This window comes from Lissotriton vulgaris, chromosome 2_1 (assembly GCF_964263255.1).
Source record: "Lissotriton vulgaris chromosome 2_1, aLisVul1.2, whole genome shotgun sequence".
Classification (NCBI taxonomy): domain Eukaryota; kingdom Metazoa; phylum Chordata; class Amphibia; order Caudata; family Salamandridae; genus Lissotriton; species Lissotriton vulgaris.
The window spans coordinates 448,899,896-448,918,932 of NC_141687.1; positions in this window are offsets into that span (position 1 = coordinate 448,899,896).

Genomic DNA, 19,037 nt, shown 5'->3' on the forward strand with positions numbered 1-19,037 from the left:
ACACCTTTATAATTTGCCTTTCTAAGACTAACCTGAAGGAGGCTGAGGATGTTCAGAAGTGTCAATTGAAGATAATCCTGACACAGCCTCTGATGGCAAAGTACTTTCAATTGCCTCACCCAAATTTCCTTCCTCCAGCTTGTAGCCTAACTTGTTTGTTCAGGAGCAAGAAAAAAGTCCTGAGCAATTAATCTACTTCATTTCCATTAGAATGGAAAGTTAGGAAGGTCAGCAAGAGGAGACAGGATGGAAAAGAAAGCAGACATTATCTGATGATGAAACAGAGATGTTTCTGGAAGAATGTGTGGCCAACAATGGTCAGTATTTTGACAACACATGTTTTATAGTTCCAGAAGCAACAAGAACATATTCTGGAGATGAATTTAAGAGTTCATAAATGCAGAGTGTAAGACTACATGCGGTGTGGCAGAAATTATAGAAATGATAATTTCTGGCACACCGCATGTAGTGTAGTATGCACATCATCTTGCCCCCAACACAGTTAGTTGAACATAACCTGAAGCGAGGGCCCTGCACACTGGCACCATCCCAGTGGCGACCCATGGTGGATAACCATGCCTTGGAGACACATAACCCTGACTGAGCATTTCCTTCTGACAATGAAGTGTACACCTCCACATCTTAAGGGCTAGCAGTCTGGGTTCTTCACCTGAGCGCAGCTGCAAGGAATCATGTTTAAGCATCACTTTGGAATGACAGTACTCATCACATTTGTGGATCACTAGAATGCATTGCAATTACAGCCCTTTAAAGGCCTCACAAATGAACTCACAGGATTAAGCATATACAGCACTGACCCCCTAGCAGGAATGTAGGGCACCCTAACCCCATTTGGCTTATGACATCACCTTACACAGGTACTTCAACTTACACAGGTACTTCACATTACACATGTGACATTCAGTCCCTCTGGAAGAAATAACATTAGTAAATGCACTACGGGTGCAATTACACCACTTCCCCTCCAGGGGATGCCCTTCTCCAGACATCCCCAACCCAGCATTTCACTCCTTGAGGCAGTCCCTAAAGCACACCCAGCTGTAGAACAAAAGATCTAGCCATGGGGATGCAGATGACTCCTTGCTGAGCCCTTGACTGGTTATTCTTCTTAATCCCCATGAGACGTAGGGAGGGACTTCTTCGCGTTGTGCTGGGGAAAACTGCATTGCTCAAGCAGCTCCCCCTGCGCCCTGTCGCACAAGCCACCATGATCCATCTTTCCTTGCAGGCCAATATGGGCCTACAAGGCATTATGGGTGATTCTCTGCAGTCCTTGTGAATAACATAGCAGCGACTTCCCTACAGCTTGAGAAGAGCCGCGATGGAACTGCTGGCAGCCTCACGCCGCGTCTTCAGGCCATTTGGGGTTCGGTCCCACCCTGCCCCCTCATGCCAGGTGAGTGGTTTGGCTCGGGGAACCCACCCTCAGCCGATCTGCCCGTTTTCGGGGGTCCGGTGCCACAGGGGCCCCTGGCACTTTGTCCTTTTGGGGTCCTGGTCCCACTTGGGACCCCGCATGCCTTCATATTGGAGGGCAGCCTGGGGAGTCCATCCCCGGCTGCCCCCGCTAGCTCCGTGCCCGACCAGCACCCCGTGAGCTGCCGCAGGAGCCGGCAACGCAGTTCTGGCCTGCCCGTGCTGGCGGGCAGATACGCAGGACTTCACTGGTCCCTACAGCCCTGGCTGGACTGCAACATCACTCCCCTCCCACATCTTCCACCACCTCAACGCCGGCGCTCCCTGACTTGCCTCTTCTGCGGGGGCCAGGGTGGGCTCCTGGCACCCCGTGGGAACCTACACTTCTTCTTCCAGCCCAGGGGATGGAGTTCCGGGCCCCTTGGGAAAATTTTTGCGGGACGCGACGGCGCTCCCCTGACTTTCATCTTCGCTGGGGGGCTCGAGGGCTCTCCACTGACTCCATCCTCACATGGGGCCTGGAGTTGGGATCCAGGCCTCTCCCCCTGCAATTCTTCACAGGAAGCACACCGGCACTCCCCAGCTTCATTTTCGACGGGGGCAAGGGCAGGCTCCTAGCTCCCCGAGGGGGCACATTCAAGGGCTGCGCAACAGCACTCCCCGACTTATCTTCTCTTGGGGGCAGCCCTCGGAACTTGACCCACCCCGGGGTAATTTTCTGAACCGGCGGAGGAGCCCCTCGTGCTTCGTTGTCAGTTGGCCACGGGTCAAAGGGCACCTACCTTCTGAGTGACATATCTCAGCCCCCAGGGGTCCGATCTTCCCGCTTTTGGCCTCTTCTTGCTCCTGGTGGAAATCCCCAGCCACTGGCAGCACTGTCTTTTGCCCTCTGGGCCTCACAGAGGGGGGATTCAGCAGGGAGCTGTCTTCACTGGCTCCCTGTACCAGCCTTTCGCCTGACTCTCCCCCTGGGCCACTCTTCTCTGTGTGCAGAGCCCCCTACTTCTGGGAACTGGTCCTGGTCTCTTCTCCTGGCACTGTTCAGGATCCTGGTAAAGTCAGGGGTTCCTACTTCCAACTGCCTATTGCACCAGGCTCCAGCACCCTCTGCCTCAGCTGACCACACCCCATCTTCATGAGCAAACACTTTTAAAGAATTGCGGTGAGGGCTGGCAGAAAGTCTCTGTTTGCCCTATCACACAGTGACACATCACTTCTCTACCCCTGTTCCCTCCTTCCTGCCCAGGTCTCTGGGTTGGTTCAAGATGGCGTCATCCTGAGTCTCCTGTCCCATGGTCTCTGAAAGCCCCTTTACCCCCAGAACTGCCTTCTCCCTTGTGCAGCTCGGTGACTGACACCAGGTGACAGCTGCTGATGGATTAGCCTGTAGCTACATCCATCTTCACTTCATGGAGAGGAGGCCTTAGCTCATGGAGGAAAGGTCATTAATCCAGCCTGCTGAGATCAGACCCCAGCGAGGCCCTGGTTATGGTTGACTCAGAGAAATGTAACATTTCTGATTGACCCAAAAGAAGTACAAATATGACTCTGGACTCTGCTGAATACTTCTTCTCAAATAGGTTACAGTGAACGTTGGTGCGTGTCTGGAATTTGTAGTTCCTAGGAAAGTGAAACTAGCCCATGTGCTCCCTATCCTCATAAGAGATACATGGAATAAACACTGTAAAGAACACTGACTTTCCCTGGCATGTTTATTCCCACTGTATAGAGCCTATTCCAAGTCACCACCCAATTCAGCATAAGTCCTGCCACACCATTCACTTTGTAGATGCTCCTGGACTGCGCACGCCAGGAATTTCCCCGGCGCAGCCCGTACACGTGTGCACATGCATGTACAAATGTGTCTGCTTGTAACTAGCCCAGCATCCCATGCTCCAGCTGCTGTGCAGCGGCCTAGTCAAGCAGGGGGACATCAGTTAAATTCACATGCAGTCTCTTTCATCATGAGTTTACTGTGGGTGAGTTCCAAATTATGGGGCTCTCCCACAGTAAAAGATCAACAAGTGTCCAAAAAGCAAAAAATCTGGGTGGCTCAGAGTGTCAGAACCACTTTATAACTGGACCATTGTTTATTTACTTTCTTATACACCCTAGGCTAGTGGTTCTCAAACTTTTGTGACCTGCGGCTCCCTTGAGCCATTAGCCACTACCCGTAGCTCTGCACTGGCCTCTGGAGTACCTGCATTTTTCTCCCTAAAAATAATTGGGATGAAGATCATGAAGGAATTATAATCATATATGCAGGGTGTTTTGTATTACTAAGACAAAGCCTCTAATAAAATATTCCTAGTTACACTTCAGTGCCTTTTTTAGAGTACCCTTTCACACTTTTTTATCCCACTTACAGTGATAGATAGCACCCCTTTGCATGTAGGCCCCATTGCCAAAGTGCACTTCCATTTCTACCCATATGTGCCAACATACCTGTCTCAGCAGGGTGACATGATTTTTAAACCACTTACAGCTTTATTTTTAGTGTCTCCCCCCGACAATTGCCTCCAAATCAATGCAAGCCAAAAAAATGCTCCTGATAATTTTTTTAACATGCCTATTTTTTGCTTCCAAATTATGATATTATGCCGTGTATGGTGTTTTCCTTCCCTGTTGCTCAAGGAGAGAGCAGGCCAGTCTGGAAATGTGTGTGTACTAAAAGAAATGTGTACTCGTAGTACCTAAGGTTCAAGTACAAGTGTCAATACTTAATGATTCTTAATATGTTTAATAGACAGGACAACTGTACTTTCCTGATAACTTGTATTGGTGTAAAATGCATTTGAAAAAAATTAAACTATTAACAGGTCTAACAAAATAAATGAGGCATCTTCTGCATATTTTGGGAGTGTTGGAATGTGGGGAATCAGTGAAATATGGAGGTCATCTCCCTTGACATGCCATCAATTAAGCACTATGTTTACAGATTTAGGCATGTCACTTACAATTCATCCACATCATGCATTTAATTATTTATAGCTTCACTCAAGCCAACAGACCCTTCAACATTAAATGCATTAAATGCATTGTGCATGGCTCCCCTGTCTAGGTTTGAAGGCTTCCCAGGGAGCCACTGCTCACAGTTTGGGAACCACTGCCCTAGGTCCTCAGTGATTGTATGCTTGTAACTTCAGAATATCTCTCCTTGCAGGTCCTGTAAATTTGAGTGTAATTGTAACAATCTATTTCCTGATAGGGATCTCAAATTGTGTGCCTGTGGAACATTTGCTATTTGTGAATGCGACCAAATCACATTTTACAGGTTGATATTTTAGGAATGTGAATCTTTAAGAAATCAGTTTTACAATCATGTACTCAATAGTGCATTTCATTTAGAGAGTCACACAATGTGTTCATAATGCAAATAATGAATTGACCCCTGGAGTCATCCCCGGGCTGCAGACTGGCAAGTGTGTTTCTACTGCGATTTTATAGAAAGTCACTCAACCTCCACTTCAAGTCACTTGAATACATTTTGTCATCTACCACAATATGTAGAATCATGAATACTGCATTTATTCAATTTGTGAAAATTTGTATCAGCTTTGGTCTCACATTACCATTTATCTTGGTCATGAGATGACCCATTATGTGTAGCTAGCTTTTCAATAACTCATTAGTTGGTACTTAAACTTCTCTTCCTAACGATTAAAATTGCCCTGTGCCTCATATGCCACCTTGTTCTGCTAATCAACTATTTGCGGTGGGATAGTGCACTCTGCTACTGGATGAGCTGGCTTGTATTTTGGTGAAACAGAAACAATTTTGCTCTGAAGACTCACTGTTCAGAGATGGTGTCAGTGTTCAAACGTGAAGCAGGAAGTGCTGTAGTCAATTTTATTGGATATATTCCTATTGCTTTTAGCACCTGTATGGCTATTTCTAAACCATGAACAATGCCCAAGTGCGAAAAATCAACGTCTGTAAGCAGGGGGTGTCGTGATTCTGGGCCGCAATGCAACTACATTTTGCAGATGTTTTATTAGGTTTAGTAAATCCTGTATTGCAATACCCAGAAAACACTTGAAATTGTGAGTATCACATCTGGAAATTCCACCTGAAATCATACATACCAGTCCCATATTTAAGAAACCTTTTTAATTCACAAATCATAATGAGAGTTGCTTCGTAACCTGGAGAGATCATATAAGATTCCTGCCAACCGTAATTTTTTTTAAAACTAATACTTGCAGAGGACGCCTTTGAGCAGTGAACCATCGTTATTAAAGAATTTGATGAACCACAGAGTGTAACGCTACAAGCCTGTCATTAATGAGTTGGTCAATTTGCGGTACAAATAAATTTCCCCATTACATTGATCATGCTGATTTGTTGAGCGGCCAGGTGAATCTAACAACTAGTGGAAAAATAGTGCAGTGTAAACTTGTTTATTTGTATGTCAATATAATTAACATATTTTCCTTTTAAGATAATGTGCAACTATGTCGTCTACTTCTCACTGTGAACAAGAAGATCCTGTAGAGGTGTTCTTAGGCCCCTGAATTTGCTTATTAAAAATACAAACAGAAGGTGTGAGAAAGCAGTTCTGACCATCTTCTCTCTCGTATTCTTTGCTTTTTGTCACCTTGTTTTGACCTTTTACTGTGGGAGAGCCTCATACCCTTTGACTCCCCCATAGTAAACTCATGGTAAAATAGACTGCATGTGTCTACCGCCCATTTCCGTCTTTTAAGGTCAGGAAACAGCGACACAGCCAGAGTAAGGGGCACTTAGATGGCTACATGTGAGAGTGCTCCCCTTGGGAGACTCCAGTCTTGTGAAGACTAGGAGCTGCGCAATGGTAGACTGACGAAGAATCGACTATGACATTGGGTAGTGACATGGAATATGCCTGATAATGTGGGTGTCCACATGTAGCGAAAGTCAGTGTACTCTGTAATGATGCTCTGTTATATTCCTTTGGAAATGGCCCCCGTAGGGCTCAGCTTCAGTACCCGTTGGCCTTGAGACTCCAGAGCTGTACCAATTTACACTGTATGAAAAAAAACGATTCTGTAAAGTCCAAAAGCATATCTGAAGCACTTGTGGGTCATCCATAAATGTGAAATTTCTCTGACTCAGCTAAGGATCAGAGCTCAGGCCTGTTGTCACCCTGCTGGGCTGGAGTAATGAATTTTCCCTCCAGCAGCAGAAACAAAGGCCTCCCCCTATAAAGGGAGCAATTACCTTGACTGAATTAGGTCAGCTCTTCAGAAGGAAGGGGCGGGTCAACTGCTTTACATCAATCAGCCAGCTAGCATCCTGTGCCAGGAAGAGGGTTAACTCATGCCCTTTCACCAAAGAAGGAAGTCCAGACCTCTGGAGCCAAACCAGAGGGAGGACTCTTTGAAGGTTTACTGATGCAGGACCTGGCAGTGATGTCAGCGAGGAGTAGTGCTGAGACCTCCAGAGGACATGTGGCAAGTTACACCAGGGTGATGCCATCTGGAGCTATCCCTGACAACTGTGTAGAGAGGTTGGAACAGGGGCAGGGAGAGGATGTGGCACATCAGAATAGGCCAGAGGCATAGTCCTGCTGGCACCTTATGCCCCGCTTAAATTGCCATGTGCAGGGGAAGAGCTCTCTGTTGGATGTGCTTTTATTCTGAATGTTGGGGCTGGAGACTGACATCATGAACAATTGAATAGAGGAACCCCATGAATGCTATCTAGTTCAATGGCTCTAATTGACCCCGTAATTAGTAGGCATTTCTCAGGACAAGGGAAGCTGCTCCCCTTAAACCTTCTGAGGACCAGTTGGGGGAATACTGGGCTCTGTGCAAGTAGAGAATCTCAGAGAGAAGACCAAGTGTAAGGCTGGCAATGGGAGCGAGTGAAACCAGTGCTCTGCCATGTGTCTCCTCTAGGAGGCCTGAAGAAAGTGCTCCAAGTGGATAGGGCTGGCCAACAGGAGCAAAAAGAGACCAAAATCATCTAATATGCCCTTTGAAGTTTGGCAACCTTTGACCTAAGTTATCAGCACTCCATGCTCAGTTTGCCTCCAGGGTGGGCCTGGGCACAGAGGCTGCCCCCAGCAAAAGAAATGTCACTGCAAAAACTGGAAGAGACCCTAGACCCCATCCTTGAATCAAAAATGGCTTGAGGGAGCAACATCATGCCTTCTCGTGACGTGAGGAAAGGGCCCAGAACCCCATGTCTGGGCCCGAAGAAGAACTGAAAGCTGGAGTACTTTTGTGCCCCCTGTGAAGGTGAGAGGAGGCCCAAGACCCCATCCCTGGGCCCCAATGGCTGTACCAAGGAGGGGCATTACACTCCCCACGTGATCGAAGAAGACCAGTGGCACCACACTATTGAAGTAAAGTGCCAGCTCCCGCAGCAGCAAGTGAGTGTGATAGTCGTGTGAGGAGCCAGCGAGAGTAGCCGGGGTGGACTCCCTGAGCTGCTCTCCAATGTTGGAATGTACATGCCTGGTGGCCGGGTGGGTTTTGGAATCCCAACGAAATTTAAATTGGGGCATAAGGCCACCTGAAAGCACCTAAACAAAGGAAGAAATGGGTGTGGCTCTCCTTTGCACAGTGGGAGAGATGCTGCTCGTAAATTTACAATTTTCATGTTGGAAGCACTCCCAAGGAGTGCACAGTGGCAACTAATGTCACCTAGGGACTATGTTTAAAGTTCAACATTTGGATGAATATTTCTAAAAGTATATGTTGCTAACACCCCTGGGTTAAGGTCTGTAATTATGGAGAAATATAATCATAAATATGACGCCCTTTAGGGGCTGTGGAAATTGTGTTACTATAATGAATGCACAGATTTCCCAGTCATGCTCAGGCATTTATTCTTGCAAATGCTTTTTTCAATAATGAGACTGACAGCCACTTATGATCAAAGTTTGCATGCTTTATTGCCAGTATTAAGTGCTGTAAGTCAAGGTTATGTGCAAGTATTGCAATCATTCCTATGGTTAAATAATTGTTAATATAATGAGATTAGCAGCCACTTGCTTTATTGTCAATATTAAGCGCTCCTATTCCAAACTCTGCTCACCCCTGGCATTGAGGAGCAAGATGATGTTTAAACATGTGCGTTGTGATACTAAACCCCCAGCCTTTGGGATGGGTGAGAGTGTCATACAACAGTAATCCCGTCAGAGTGTGTATATTTGTAAATTGCTGCATTGTACTGAGTAGTGTGTTTGTAATAAATGTACTTTTTCCTTTTTCAAAAGTAATGGCACAGACTGGACAATCACAGATTGAGTATTATTATTGTGTATCTGTGAATGCTGATTACTATCCCACTCCACCTCACTTGAGTAGGCCTTGGACTGCTCTGCTTCGGTACCCCATGAGAGTCAAGCGCTACAACAGGTGTTTGGTTCCCAGTGAAGGACAAATGTAGACCCAATACTTGTGCAGGCCACACAAGTAATGACTCATATTCTAACATGAGGTATGTAGAATAATGTAACACTCTTCTTTTAGTTACTTATACAACAAGCACTACATCTTTCCTCTGAAAGGCTACTATGATTATCATCTGGAACAACACATGTGACTCTCCCCAATTCACCTGTCTACTGTATTATTTTTCCCTTTATAGACATTGTACAGCTTTAATATGAATCTAATTGTCAAAAACTCTTGTTCACTGCATATTGGATTTGTGATGTAAAAAATAAAATATATAAATTAATTTATACGTTCAATTTGCAACTGGTGAGTAAGTAAAAATGAAAGGCTTTGTTTCTGTGTATTTAACAACATCTTTCCAGTTTCCTTCATTCTTGTTTGTGCTCTTACTCAGTGTTCTAATCTTCAATATAGATCTGTGTTCTTTAGACTGTTGGCCTTCTTCTCCTACAATCACTGTTCCTTGGTGAATGTTGGAATAGTAGGAGGTTCCAGAAGTAACCATCCAAGAGGAATTGTATATGTTTGATCAAGCTAGTCTCAACAGGTTCTGTAACTATGTGTGTCCATGACTGTTATGACTACAAGTTCTGTCCAAGTTCAGATCCTGGATATTCAATTCAATTTTCAATTCAAAATATCTTTATTTAGATAGAAAACAAATATCTTTAAAAGAGGATTTCAGGTTCGCATTATTCATAGCAGTAAAACGGTACAAGCAATCAATTGTTAAAACTGCTCCTCTGAGCTGCGAGTCCATACATAAAACAGCCCCATGCACATGAACTACTATATAAACCATTGTTAGCATTGTTTGCCCAGTACTTTGGGGTTATTTAAAATACATTGATTAATTTAAAACAGGTGGGGGTAAAGCAGTGACAGGCTGTTTTTGTTTAAAATTGCGATAAGCATGCTGGATCAAATTTATTAGTCTTATATTTAAGTCGGTATTATCTGGGCTCAGTGCTGCAATAATGGCTTGCCTACAGGTCCGAACACCAAGCTGATTCCATTCCCCCCTCAGCTTAACCCTGCGTTGGAGATCGAAGGCGGGACAAATGCAGACCACATGCAGTAGCGTTTCTGCTACTTCGCCACACCCTCTGCAAGTTGTGCCCTCCTCCACGCGACGCCAGTTGGGTAAATTTTGCAAGACTCGCCAGTCACCCATTCTAATATTGATGAAACTGCATTTTTAGTACAGTGAATAAGCACTGGAAAAGTAAGGGGCAGGGGTTAGCCGATTGTAGGAATTAATAACTGCCCACGCGTGGCTTCGTTTTGAAAACAGTGCTTTGTCGGTAATGAGTGATAACGAACTTACACATTTTTTGATAGCAAGCTTAAATGCAGACTGACTAGGATTTAGGGCCCAGAGGCCGCGTGCTGAAATTTGTTGGATATAGTCCTTAAAAAGTCGACCAAATGATCCTCCTGGGTTTTTCTCAGTTATTTCTTGCCAGACTAGGGACTCTAGTATGCCTGGGTTGGATTGTCTTAATTTGTGGCAGAGGTTAAGAAATACCCCAATACAGAAAACCTCATAATTCAATAACCCCATTTCTAGTCTGATCTGTGAAGGGGATGCGGAGTATGGCAAGTGGAGAACCTTTTTATAAATTTTAGTAGTGTGCTGATTTAGAGCACTGTTCAGTTTTCCCTTAAAGATCCCTATGCCATACGACAGGGTGGGGCCAATTTTCGCTTTCAAGACTTCCAAGAGAGGAGACAGCGAGGGACCTGAAAGGTTTCTTGAAAGCTTAGTCAATGACACCGCAAGAGTCATTGCTTTAACTGCAATCTCTTTCGCTGCTTTATAAGGTTGCCTCTGGAGTCCAGGTGGACCCCCAGGTATTTGTACGACTGGCCAATGGCGAGGCTGTTGTTATTAAAGGACCATCCACCACGGATGTATTGCTTCTTCCCGAATGGGACAACCTGAGTCTTCTTCATTTTGACTTCTAGTTAGTTCTTGATCGTGTATTGCAGCAGTGTGTCAAGCAGCCTTTGCAACCCCACCCTGGTGAGGCTAAACAAGGCCAGATCATCGGCATATAAAAGATTGCTCAAGGCCGTACCCCCTACTTTTCGCGAGTGGCTATTTACGCCGTCCAGGGTACTAGACAAATCGGCAATGAACAGGTTGAATAGGAGGGAGGCCAGCACGCATCCCTGCTTGACCCCTCTCGTTGTGAAGATTTTTCGCGAGAGGTGTGTACTCGAAGCCAAGTGCGCGAGTGCAGTTGGATAATTGCATTCAGCAATTTGTCAGGGATCCCCCACTTCCTCAGCTTTTCCCATAGGGCCTCCCTGGTGACCCTGTCAAAAGCAGCTTTAAAGTCGACAAAGCAGCAAAACGCAATCCTAGATGTTAAAAGGGCTTTGTCGACAATAGATGATACCACTAATAAGTTGGTCATGGTCCCCGAGTTGGCAGTGAACCCGGTTTGGTTCATTGGCACCCTATTGTGATAGTTTGCCCATTGCCTCAGGTCCTCCAGAAGGAGCCCTGCGTAATGTTTCGCCTCAATGTCCAACAGGGCTATAAGTCTATAGTTGTTAGGGACAGTTCGCGAGCCTGATTCATAAATTGGATGAATAATTGCACCCCGCCACAAGTCTGGGATTGTTGCAGTTCTCAATGCATAATTAAAAAGATTAGTTAACAATCCAGACCAAAAAGTTATGTCTGATTTGAACAAGTTTTGTGGGAGGCCATTTGGACCTGGTGCTCCATATTGTCTGGCCTTTGTCATGGCTGTGATAACCCTGTCTTCGGTCACCTGGTGAGCCTCGTCAGAGAGTGGTGATGGGTCGATGGGAGTGCGCTCTTTAATCCCAAAACCGGGACCCGATTCTAAAGGCAATCCCTGTCCTTCTGAACCTTGGTGGACTTGTGACTTGAAATGATCCGTGAGATATATTGCCCATTCTTCTTCCTGAATGTTTGTCATTCCAAAACTTGAGGAACTCGAGGTTGATTGGTTGATTAGGGCCCAAAATTTCCTAGCATTTTTCCTCTTACTCTCCCACACCAATATGCACCAGAACTGGTTTTCATATGTGAGCTTGTCCTTGGTGATCGCCAACCTGAAGGCCTTTTGAGTTCTGTGATATCTGTTTGAAATTTCGATGTTGCCAGGGAATTTAACTAGTTGCTGTAGCGCGTTGTTCCTTGTCTTTTTAAGTGATTTTGTATTTAAAGATGATGCAAACTTGCAGGTCTGAGTACAACTGTGACCCTGGGTTCTCACTGGAAAACATCCGGTCAGGTGGGAGCAGAGCGACGTCCATATCGCGGTTGGTGATGCAACTGGGTTGTTACTACAGTTTGTAAAGTCCTTACACACTTGTAAAATTATTGGACCTGTGTTGTCGCTCCACTTCAAACGCTTTAGATTTTCAGAGTGTATTCCCTGACAGGTTGGCGGTGCTAGTTTATGCGTCCCTGGTCTTATGTTGAGGGAAAAAACCTGGGGCCTGTGATCGCTTTCAGTGCGTGGGAGAATACTAAAGGTGTCTAGGTAGTGCAGAAGGTCAGCATTGCAGATGGTGTAATCCAAGTGGGAATTTTTACTGCCATTTGACCAGGACCAATTTGGTGGTGTGTCCCCAGCTGACCTCCTGTTCATTACCAGATAGCCCGCACTATACAGCCTCGACACACAGAGCTGTCCCAATTCGCTATGGGCTTGATTCAGCGGCCTGGTTTGAGTTATGTCCTCAATGATGTTGAACAAAGAGGGCTCATCTGTGTCCACAGTTATTCCCTGAAAGAGGTTAATGTTAAAGTCCCACGTGGCGATACAATCTGCATTAGGGTGCTCAGCGGCTATGTTGCTCTTAATTTCTGTAAGGCGAGCCAGATGAGCTTTTTTGGTGCGAGAGCTTGTATTAATATATACATTTAAGAGAAACAATGAGCGCTGGTTTCGCCATCGATTGATTTTAACCCCTAGAATCCAGTCTTCTTTGATGGAAAGTCGTTTAATTGGGCCTTTTAGGTTGGTTGATATATAAGTTGACAAGCAGGAACCTCTGTTTGTGAAATTTTACACTGATCTTGTGGACCTGAAGCATTTTTTAGGATTGAATATGGTCTGGCGTTAACAGCCAGTCTGGTGCTCCCAACATAGATCCTGGATATTTTAGGTTAATATGAATGTGGCTATTTCTACCCATCAAGCCTTCCCTTACTGAGGAAGTTATCACCCCACTGCTCAATCCTATGACCTACATCTACTATATATAGTTCCTCTTTTGTGTCTCTTCCTTGTACCACTCTCTGTCAGCATTTGTGAACAGTGGAAAGGTATGCATGTATTGCACATCTGTGTACAACTTCCAACTATACTATTTCCAGTTTATAATGAATTCCCACTTACACCGACTCAGTGGCAAACTTCTTTACTGTAAAAGAGAACTTTTTTATAACTAGGTGTATTCTGTTCTTTATGAGGATGTCTAACCTTGGTGTAATGCTTACAGTCACAGAATCTTAGTATTTCTTATAGTACTTGATATAAAACTATTACTACTGCTGCTACACCACTAATATTGCCGTAACCTTCCTCTTTGCCTCTATCCCCTCAATCATCTACCAAGTTACTCTCCCTTTAGTTCATTCATCATTCCACCATTCCATAGACTCATTATTTAATCATTCAGGCATGCAATCACCTAGTTGTGCAGTCTAGCATCCACCCACCAACCAACCACACATAAAAGCCTATCTGTAAATGAAGAAACATTGACTCATAAAATAACCAGACATATTGGGTTGGCAAATACTTGTTATATGAAGAGGTGAAGAGGTAGACCACAAATGGGGTCGATGGGAGATTACAACTAAGGGCTAATTAGTCAGAAGGTGGCAGAAAAATCTTAGAATGTTTGATTTTTGTTATATCCTGATGTGTTACAGAAAGAAGGGACAGGGAAAGCAAAGTACCTCTAATTCCAGAGTGATAATCATTGGAAGATATGGTTTGTTTTGTCATTTGCAGATTTCTGCATTTCAGTATTTGTGAGGATAAATTGCAGATGTGGAGTTAATATGTGGGATAGTCTATTTATTTTGTTCGAAAGGCTATGAGGAGTAAACAGAGTAAACTCAAAATGGTTTTGGATAGTCATAGGAATGAGTCATGTGATTTTAGGATGTTGTTGAAATGGTTGCATTTACTTTGGTTGGTGATGTGGTGTATGATGGCATGCTATCAAAGTAATACACAAAACCGGGGAGGGAGGGTCAAAGGGAAGTAAAGATTAAAGACCTAATGCAAGTTCACTTCCCCAGCTACATGCTATGAAAAACAGAACAGAACTTGTAAGGTCTATTGGCCAAATAGGTTTCGGCCACACTAACATGAAATATACTATGTCAGTAAGTGCTATAGTCAACTTTTTAATGAAGTGGAAGAATGTGAGTCAATATGTGCGAAAAGAATGACGAACTGGTCACCAAAATCCAGAACATCTAATTGTGGATAACCATCAAACAAACCAAGTGATCAGTCATATCATTTGGTCGTCCACACTGTGACCCGGCCGGTCTTCGAATCATCTAGACCCCATACCGCACAGTAAGTTGTTAACATTGGATCAAGTCATCAATTGTTGGCCAGTTAATGATGGTTGAAAGTGGTGAAAATGTAGTGCAACATAACAAAAATGTGGTGAATCTAAAATAGGGTGATATGTCATAAACTACTCTTGATTAGGAACAACACACATCCCCTAATTAAAAGAACAGGAACAGTGCAAAAGACAGTATGGAAAAATGACTGTCATTAATAGGGCCGACATGTTTCTGCCTAGTGGGCTAAACGTCCCTTGGCTTTCATCAGGGCCACTGCTCATAAATGTTGCTACTGTAACAAATCTGTGAGAAATGAAAAACTTTGTTTTACACCAATTAGTGAAAAATCACTACAAAACCAGGTCCTCCCTTGCCCGGAAACCAGCATATTAGGTCTGGTTTCGTGGTTGCTTATTTCAGTTTTAACCAGGTTGGAGATGTACATGCACCATTTATCTGGATGATGGCATTATGTATTTCCATTTCCCTATATAGAACTGTCACATGGCTTTTCTTCCCAGCAGCCACAAATCCTTTCATTTCATTTTGTATGTCTATGTCGTCATCAAAACCATCATCTGACAAATGATTGAATCTAGGCATTTTAATGAATGTATATTAAAGCAAAAGGTTATTTTGGTTTTATTACGGTATTTATGTGTCTGGCTGCAACTCAACTAATTGACCTCTCATTATTTACCCTCTCAGCCAGTGAGGCAGTCAACCATGTGTGCAGAAAGAAAAAGTACTACTTTGGTCACTTTACAAATTTGACAAATGATTTACTTATGTGCAAGAGATAATTGTTAACAATAGAAAAAAATATACAGACACACTCAACCTTATAAAGTACAATCAGAATTTCTTTTAAAACATATATTTCCAACCTATTCTTGTCTCAAATATTCACTAAAAAAATATAATTCTGCTCTATTCACGGATATTTACCTTGCTTTGCTCTCTCAGTCAGGGAACATTATTTAACACCACTACTGTGCCGAATTACACTGTTTTTTTATGGTCTGTTTTCTATTTCTCACAAACCAATATATCGCTTGGCCTGGACCACCATCTTGGCTTCTGTAATGTGCCGGTGCTTAATGCTTTTGATCTGGTCACATTGTTGTCTTTCCTCCGATTGTGGAGGCAGAAGCCGGTTGCTCTTTGACTTGTGCTGTAGGTCCCACATGAGGGAAGCTGAAAATTTCATTTTCCAATCTCACAAGCCATTTACCCAATCTGGGGCCAAATACCAATGCATACATCAAAACACAATGGACTTGTACATTTCAGATTTATATTCTATGCACATGCATGTCTCAGGGGTACTTATCTAGCGCAAAGTGAGCTAGAAATGAACAAGGCGCTGTCCAGAGACAGGTAGTACATGTCACAGGCTCAAACGTAAAGTATAGAGGAAAGAATAAAGAGACGAAGAGGGGGTACGAAGTGCCATAGCAAGTCTCCCTAATGCTAGCAGTTGGGCAGTGGGCAGTAAACACATCAATATTTGGAGTTCAGGGGGGCCCTCACAGCCACTGCATTTGCTGCAAAATTGACAGCCCACACCACTGGGGTCCCGAAAGAGTATGTCTCAAAAGATAAAAAAGCCTTAAAACAGCAGAGTGCTGAAAGTGGCAGGTGAAGCTGGCATGCTGCTCTATTGCTGCTCTATTGATATAAAGCTGAAAGATTCCATCAAATGTTACTGACCATAAAATATTTCCCCTTTTCCCCTATTTTTACCCACTTCTTTCACTTCTCATTCTTCCATCATGTTTACATTCATTCGTCCACTCGCTTGAATGTAATCGCCTTTTGAATGTGTAGCTCATGTTACCCATGAACCAGGGGTGTAGCTTGGTCAGTAAGATTGGCGAGGTGAGCTTAAGGTTTCCCAACAATCACACTGGTATACAACGTTAAAACACAATATACGAAAGTCAGAGAGCATGAGAGCGTCTAAAGAGCAGTGGGGAAGAAAAATGAATGCAGACTGGTAAAGGAACTAGGGGCCATATGTAGGAGGCCCAATACCGGTCTGTAAAGGCCGAAATTACCGAATTTCGGGCGTTACCGACTGGTATTGGGCATTTATGATGTAGAGGCTAAATTTAAGGATTCAGTAATTTACTGAATCGGTAATTTAAGGAATCAGTAAATTACCGATCCTTAAAATACCGATTCTGTAAATTACCGAATCCTTAATGTAGGGAGCACTCAAGTAAGTGGATTTCTGAGTTAAGGATTCGGTATTTACCACCAACTAAAAGTTGGTGGTAAATATCGAAAACCTTAGAAAAAGCAAATTTGTGCTTTTCCAAGAGTGCCATGTGGCAGACAAACATGCCCTTAGGGCATGTATGTGTGCCACATGTGCACCCATGCACTATTCAGGGGTGCAACAGGGTGTCAATGTGACACCCTGCCACCCTTGTAAGTCTTCCTCCTATTACCGATTCGGTATTTAATGAATAAGTAATTCCCATTCATTCCTATGGGCCTCCCATACGAATGAATGGGAATTACTGAATCTGTAAATACCGAATCAGTAATTACCGAATCTTACCGGTTCAGTAATATTTACCAAAATATTATCTACATCGCATTTACCAATTCTAAATTACTGAATCGGTAAAATTCGGTAAAAATGGATAACTCTCATATGGCAATAAGTGAGATAAATGATAATAATTAGTAAAATACTCAATAGTTTTGAAGAGTTTCAAAACAGAGAGGGGGAAAGTGTGTGTGTGTTTTTGTCTGGATGCATGTAACAAAATCTTTGATATCAGGGTCATAAATTAAAATTTTGGTGTAGCTATTCAGCCTTTCATCTTTCTGAGTTGGATAAAATTAGTGCCTTTGAGTTGGATAATAGCATTTTGAATTAGGTTGCAAGGCCTCTTTTTTCAAGTATGTGATTTACATACATGGTCTGTTAAGGACACAGAAATGTATTTTAATCTTTTTTTTCTATCAATTTATTTACAATATTACTTGGTCATTATTTCCCCTGTTTCTCCTTGACCGAGTACCTTTCATGCTTGTATCCATACCCCTGACCTCCTTTCTTTACTTCTTCTAATCTTTTTTTTTCTCTTCATCAGCACCTCAAGCTATGCCTCCTTTCTTCTTTCCATTCTTACTTCCTTATATCCTCCTTCATTCCCCACCCTTCCTAATTTGCTGCATATCTTCTCTCTTCCTCCATTTGTTCCATACTTTCTTTTTTCTTAATCATACCTGCATCCCTTCTTTAATTTCTTCCTCTTATCGGAGGGGGAGCGACCCTTGACCCTACCAAGTAGGACGCTCCCCCTCCGCACAGCAACGTCTGTGCCTCCCTGCCCCAGCTGCCGCTGCTGAGGAAGTTTGAGGCACTCCCCCACCCGCAGGCTACCACCTGCGCCTTATCCCTGGTGGCCAGTGGTAGGTCGTAGGTAGGTTTGTTCATCCTCCGCTTTTTTGCTTTTATTGTATTGCCTGTATTTTCATTGTTTGCCTGTGACTGCTGTTGTCTGTCTTCCCCCGCTGCCTGTATATGGTCCGTGCCCCTTTTTCTTCCCTCTGTTCCCATCACTGCCCCCATGTCTCTCTCTGCCCGGTCTTTCCTTCTGTACCCTCGCTTCCCCTGTGTCTCTGCCCGGTTTTCCCTTCAGTTCTCCTCGCTGACCCCATGCCTCTTTGCCTGTTCTGCCTACTCTTCTTAGCGGCCCCTATATTTCTGAATTCTGTATTTTGTCTCTGTGCCACTCTTTTTTCCGGTATTCCTTGCCCTTTTTGCCTTCGGTGCCAATCGTTTTTCCCTTGTTTTTGCGCCCCTTCTGCCTTCTGTTCCACTCATTTTTTGTGCCCTTCTGCCCTCTGTGCCACTCGTTTTTCCCTCATTTTTGTGCCTCTTTAGCCTTCTAATTCAGAAAAGGGGGTGGTGATGAACAGAGTGTCTGAATTAAGCAGACCACTCTTACCCAGTCCAAGGATCAGGGCTTGATCCATCACCGTTTTTTAGCTCACTGCACCATCCCAGCTCAGAACTTGGCTATATGCAAATTAGTCTGACCCTGGCCCAGTGCATCATGGGAACAGGGCAGACCAAACTACCAAGCCAATTCTTATACTGGGAAGGAAACAAGCTACCGGGGACCGGTTTCTGGCATTCCAGCCGTCTTCGGCCCGGCTTGCTTGAATCCTGGTGGTGCAATGAGCTAGGGACTCACATCTGAGTATACCCTTCCACGCTTATGGTGGACAAAAATGATTCAGAAAAGGGGATGGTGATGAACAGAGTGTCTGAATTAAGCAGACCACTCTTACCCAGTCGAAGGATCAGGGCTTGATCCATCACCGTTTTTTTAGCTCACTGCACCATCCCAGCTCAGAACTTGGCTATATGCAAATTAGTCTGACCCTGGCCCAGTGCATCATGGGAACAGGGCAGACCAAACTACCAAGCCAATTCTTATACTGGGAAGGAAACAAGCTACCGGGGACCGGTTTCTGGCATTTCAGCCGTCTTCGGCTCGGCTTGCTTGAATCCTGATGGTGCAATGAGCTAGGGACTCACATCTGAGTATACCCTTCCACGCTTATGGTGGACAAAAATGATTCAGAAAAGGGGGTGGTGA